This window comes from Etheostoma spectabile, chromosome 14 (genome assembly GCF_008692095.1).
Source record: "Etheostoma spectabile isolate EspeVRDwgs_2016 chromosome 14, UIUC_Espe_1.0, whole genome shotgun sequence".
Classification (NCBI taxonomy): domain Eukaryota; kingdom Metazoa; phylum Chordata; class Actinopteri; order Perciformes; family Percidae; genus Etheostoma; species Etheostoma spectabile.
In genome coordinates this window covers 10,360,245-10,366,945 of record NC_045746.1, presented here as the reverse complement: position 1 = coordinate 10,366,945, position 6,701 = coordinate 10,360,245, and positions in this window count along the sequence as shown.

Here is a 6,701-nt window from a genome sequence, read left to right as displayed (position 1 = left end):
TGCACACATGGCGGGTGTCAACAAAGACAGATGGAAGTGGACGGACTAGGAGACGAGAGACTTTCTGAACTTAATAAACGAGCAACATATAAGGGCTATTTTAGATACGAAAAATCTAAGAAATGTCATAATTTATCAGGATCTCTTGAAGGAAATGGCCGTCAGAGGTTAGGACAAGCCGATGGACGTCCTCCGGGGTCAATGGAAGACGCTCAAACAGCAAGACATGTCTCAAAAAAGAGTTGTCTCGCAGCGGCACATAAGGACTGTTCCCACTTGTCCAATATTGATCATGTGTTGGTAGACGGCACGATCCATTTTGTCTAGAAAAACTTGAATTTTGTGCGATTCAGTGCAAAAATCAGTGGAAACCCCGTTAAATGTCTCAGGTCAATCCGATATACCAATTTCATCGCAAAACAGCGTGTGACGTCATCACCACAGGTTTTTATTGGCTTTAAAACCGTTGGATGGAAACACACTTTCACCAGCTTTATTCACATGAGTTTTTTTTTTACCGAACTTCAGATAATTTGACAATTGGATGGAAACTTAGCTTGTGATGTCCACGTATCCCTGGTGTTTCTCTGTATGACTCACGGCCTTCAGCTCCGCAGTGCATTTCAATGGTGCCCTCCTTAAAGACCCCTTGTTTAGCATCCTCTCCTGTCCTGTTTCACTCACCCGTCACAAAGAGCCCTGTTTATTCTCTCTCCGCTGCGGGAACCAAAGTACAACAACACATTTAGCCTGTTAAAAACAGCTAAATGAGGAAGGTCTGCGGCCTATTTGTCGTTAATTGGCACGGTGCAACCATAGATTACGGAACATGACAGTGTCCTTTTCAGAGAAATCTATCCGCCGTGACCTCTCCAGCACTATTACTACAAGGTCAGAGAACACAGAGGAAAACCAATCAATAGGATATTGAGTGCAAGAGCTGACAGGGGGAAGGGGGGGAGGGGGGGGAGAAAAAGAGGATGCAGACACAAAGGGAGAGAGAAAGTGGGGATTGCAAAAAGGGAGAGGAGAGAGAAAAAAACTGGATAGAAAACAGACCCACAGCGGAGGAGAGTCGTAGAAGAGGGGCTTACAGCGGGAGATTGCGAGTCCTGGATGAAGGATTGAAAAAGGTAGGAATGGAGGATGGGGAGGAAGGCCCTGAAGGGGGCTGAAATCTTGCGAGTGGCAGCAATATCAGTCCACAGCAGCGCCACGGGCACAAACACACAAAGCGACACCCGGGGATGACTGCTGAGTTTGAGAGATGGTCAGTCTGGGGAGAATGTTATGTAGCCACAGGCACAAACACATAGTGCCCCAGGGAAGTATCTGATAACACTGTATACAGTACATTGCACACCGCAACCTGGCAGGTGTGTGAGACTGTGTGTGTTCATGTACATGTGTATGTGCTTATGTATCAGTGTGTGGGGTGTGTATTATGTAAATGTCCGAATCCAGAAAACAAGTAGTCCTAATCATCCATCATCACTCCTTCTAATGATAGTCTACAACGTCCACGCAGCCTGTACTGCCAGTGTTATTGTTGGGCTCTACATGGTGTGCCTGTGTGTGTGTGTGTGTGTGTGTGTGTGTGTGTGTGTGTGTGTGTGTGTGTGTGTGTGTGTGTGTGTGTGTGTGTGTGTGTGTGTGTGAGATATGAGTGTGTGTGCACCTTTGTGTTTGTGTGTGCACATTTGTCCTTTTCACCTTGTCCTATAACAGATGCAAGACAGCCTGAAAAATAACCATTACTTCTGCACAAAAACTCTTAAAAACTGTTATTTTCATCTACACACACAGAGACAGACACAGTTGTGTTGCTGTTACTTTAGAGGACACCCCATTGACTTACATTCATTTCCTGGAGACTTACCCTGACCCTCATTTTAAACATATATCTGCATATGAATGCAAAACATGTAGGCAATGGGTCACGATTTTGGAATCGGAAGCATTCTAGTTTCCGTTTGTAGTCTGAGTAGTATTGACCAATCACGTTTGAGCTGGCTTTGGTTGCATGCCGGCTAACACTCACGGAATGCATTGGCCAAAATGCAGTTTTGGAACCCAATGGCAAACATCTGACGACAATGTAGATATTTATTTGCTTTTTTAAATGATTTCAGACATTAGCCCAAAATGTCGTCTGGACCTCAAACAACGACAAAAAGTATCGACTCAGACTGTAAACAACCGAACACCCAAAATATTGGCTGTTGCCAAGAGGCTAAATCATCCTCAGACTGATTGCCGATTAAACTTCACCCTAACCTCTACTTGCCCAGTCCTAAAATTCAAAATTATGGGTTGGGGAAAAAATCGATACATCATAGTATCGCGATATTTTCAGTGGCAATACTATATCGATACAAGTATGGATCTTTTATTATATGTGTGGTGGTCAGTTTGTCTGCTTGACAATCCCATTGTGCAGCAATAAAATTGAAGTGATGTGAACAAACAGATGTTGACAAAGTTTCCTATTCTGGACACCATTTGAGGAAAATTAGAAAGGTTATAAATTGCAATGTGTTTAAAATCGGCATAATATCGCATCGTGACATAAGTATCGTGATGATATCGTGATTCCCACCCCGACTAAAAGTGTGATGATTTACATTATGGGGACTTGACTTTTGCTTCCAAGTGGTAGGCGAGTCCCCACAATGTGACTGTGTGAGCAGATTTATGTCCCCACAACATGAGTAGTATACGTGCATGCGCACACACACACACAAAAGTACACCCCATGCCGGCCCAGCAGTGCTCAAGCAAGATTCATGTGTGTTACGCTTCCTCAGCGTTCAGAGTTTGGAACATAGCAAAGGCTGTTTCCTGCAACCACCTGTTCTCCCACAGAGAGATACAGAGAGAAAAATACAAAGTAAGGAGGCTACAGGGAGAAAACGAAAGGCAGAGGTTAGCATAAAAAAGCATAAGAAAAGCATAAAAAAGGTAGTGAGCTGTAAAGAGGAGAGAGAAGAAAGGGGAACTCATAAAACAAGAGAAGGAATAAAAAATGAAACAAACACAACGATAGAGTTTGATGAAAGATGTTTCACTGCAGACTGGTGAATAGAGATATAAAGACGGCCCGTATTAGCATGTGTGTGTGTGCGTGCGTGCGTGACAGAGAGAGCGCAGCAGATAACGAGGCAGCGTGTGAGTGCTCTGTGTTTACTCTAATTAGCTACATCAATACTGTCAGACAGCTTTTCAGGCTTTGATCAGCTCCCAGAGCCTGCCAACAAGTCTGCAAACCACACCCGTCAATCACAGCCATCGTGCCTTCATGCTAATCCTCTCCCAAAAAACAAAAGGAGTGGCAATCATTTCTCGCCTTCTCACAGTGAAATGAGTGTCGCTGGTCAGGTCGGATGGAAAGGAAGCGTTCCCTCTGATTGTGAATCCACCCTCATTTCATTCCACTCCTGCTCCACCCGTGCCTCTTTTACACTCATGACATCCATTACTCGCCCTCCACACACACACGCTCACGCACACACCTTTGTACACAATGCACTGCTGGCCCTGACGTTGAATATGTAAATCAACATCTGCTCCAGTACCCAGTCTCCAGCCCTCACTATGTGTCTGATATGCTAATGCCGCCAACAGAGTTTCTCCTCCACATCTTCTCCTTTCCCCTTCCCTCTGCTTCCTCTCCTCGGCGCCGGATCACCCGAGCCTGCCAAGGATGAGCAGATGAGGCAGAGGAGGGGGAAGAGAAACAGAAAGAGAGAGAGAGAGAGAGAGGAGAGAGTGGTGCTTCAAACAAAAACCTGATAACGATGTTGTTATGGATGGATGTTACACACACAAACAGGCATGTGAGCAACAGCGAGAAGCCGGGCTTATTAGAGAACAATAGCAGGGAATCCAGGAGAGATGCTGAGTGTGGGAGGAAGGACAAAAGCTCCAACTCCTCTGGCACTCTCGGTGCTTCCTTCTTATTACTTACTTAAAAGGCCTTAGTCGGAATATCCAAACAGAATATGCTCGGGATACTGTCATATTAGGAATAATAGTGGAACATTAGTACACACAGTTCAAATGAACGTGTAAGCATGCACCCTTACAAACACAGCATATTTGCATTGAGCAGCAACATGCATGGTGTCCCATTCCAGGGCCATTGTTCTCAGTCCAAGTCCAGGAGGGTGCTTTGATTCATAAAGGATAAAACGGGATCGGACCTGTTTTCCCAGAGAACCCCAGTTGGCTGTGTTCACAGCTTTTGCCGCTTTTGACTGAGTTCTGAGTGAATACATGAATGCTAAGAGACACTAGCTGTGGTTTTTCTGCTTTGCTGGCTGCATGTGAGGCTACACGTGCTGTGAGGGGGGGGCCCTGCTGGAAATGATAGGGGACAGTACGGCGGTCCCTCCATTGCACGGACCAAGCAAACACATTTATCAATCGGGATCTCATTTATCAAGGGAGTGCATGACCCACTTGGATCGCGTGATGAATCTGCACTAATTTCCCTATGAAATAAAACATGTAGCAGTTTGATCCTGGTTGTACGTTGAAGATCAATCTACCATCTGGACTGAAACGCGTGCTCGCAGGAGGACAAGCAGGTTTCTGTACTGTTTTTTTCTACATTCACACACACACAGAACGCCACCCTTGAAGGGAATTTATTTCACATGGTGACACTTGCCACTTAGCTTTGGTAATGTCACAGAATCCGCAGGTCGTGCAGAAAGGCTTTGTCCTTTAGCTAAGTAATGCTGTCATTTTTGTTCTTCTAATTCAAGCTTACAGTATATTAACATCATTAACGTGATGAGAAATTAAATTTGCAGCAGCAAATGAGCAGCAGTTAGAGCTCCACTCCACAAACATTTCCCTTTGAATTAGTCTGCAGCTCTGAGCGTTGGCCAAAATAATGCAAACACTTTATAAAAAAAGTGCTAACTTTGAAGCAACTAAGTCACAATGGCAATAACATGCAGGCTAAGGTGAGTCACATTCAGCCGGATGGCAATTAGCAGCATGTCAGCCTTAAAAGAGGCCTGAAAATCAGCCTGGGTAGATGGTGCCGGAGCGCTGGTGATGAAAGTCTCACACAAACCTTCATGTTCCGTTCCGAGAAAACAAGGACTGATAAGCATTCGTTTCATCCTTTTCATTCAATATCACACCACATTAAATGACGTGTCGGATAGTTTGGTAACACAGAAAAATCTAAGAAGCCGCCATTGGAAACTTTTTTTGGAAAGGGGCTGGCACTTTCAAAAAAGACTTGGCAAGTGATTTGATGAACCATCTGTCATCGATGATCAAACCCCTGCCGAAGCCAGTGGGGAGAAGAGCAAAAAAAAATGTTTCCCATCAAGAAAAGCCTTCTTTTGCTATTCTTTCAATGAAGAAATACTCTTATGTTCCTCCCCCAAGGAAGTGTCCCGGGCTTGGAAGCAAATGAAACATAGTGGCCAAAGGGTGGAAATGCAACTCCCACCCGTCCCGTGATGCAGGGGCGTTGCATCTTCTTGGGCCCCTGGTACTCAGTCCCCTTTTCCCTCCCGGTCCGATTCCCCTGCCATGATACACTCTGGCCCAAAAAGACTTTTCAACATAGACTCAGATGGCGTCCATCAATTTAGATGTTAAGTCTAGAAGAACCTCACGATTAAATCATGAAAATTAAGAGCGCTAAACTGTAAGTAGCCGGCTCGGCCGAAGGTGGTCTCTATGGGCCCCTGGTACTCAGTCCCCTTTTCCCTCCCGGTCCGACGCCCCTGCCGTGATACACTCTGGCCCAAAAAGACTTTTCAACATAGACTCAGATGGCGTCCATCAATTTAGATGTTAAGTCTAGAAGAACCTCACGATTAAATCATGAAAATTAAGAGCGCTAAACTGTAAGTAGCCGGCTCGGCCGAAGGTGGTCTCTATGGGCCCTGGTACTCAGTTCCCTTTCCCCTCCGGTCCGACGCCCCTGCCGTGATACACTCTGGCCCCAAAAGACTTTTCAACATAGACTCAGTGGGCGTCCATCAATTTAGATGTAAGTCTAGAAGAACCTCACGATTAAATCAAAATTAAGAGCGCTAAACTGTAAGTAGCGCTCGGCCGAAGGTGGTCTCTATGGGCCCTGGTACTCAGTCCCTTTTCCCTCCCGGTCCGACGCCTGCTGTGGATAACACTCTGGCCCAAAAAGACTTTTCAACATAGACTCAGATGGCGTCCATCAATTTAGATGTAAAGTCTAGAAGAACCTCACGATTAAATCAGGAAAATTAAGAGCGCTAAACTGTAAGTAGCCGGCTCGGCCGACGGTGGTCTCTATGGGCCCCTGGTACTCAGTCCCCTTTTCCCTCCCGGTCCGACGCCGCTGCCGTGATACACTCTGGCCCAAAAAGACTTTTCCCCGTAGACTTAGATGGCATCCATCAATTTAGATGTAAAGTCTAGAAAAACCTCACGATTAAATCGGGAAAATTAGGAGCGCTAAACTGGAAGTAGCCGGATTGGCCCACGGAGGTCTCTTCCATGGACCCCGTGGTGCAGAAGTAGCGCCAATAATCCGGGTCATTTCATTAATGGAACTTTTTTGGCTTCATGCGTCACTGAGCAACTCTCATATGAATATGGCTGCGCCACAAACGCTGAATCCAGGTGTTTTAATACACCCAAGAAACGGAGGGTAGTTAATATTTTGTCCAACCCGTTCATACCAATGAGAC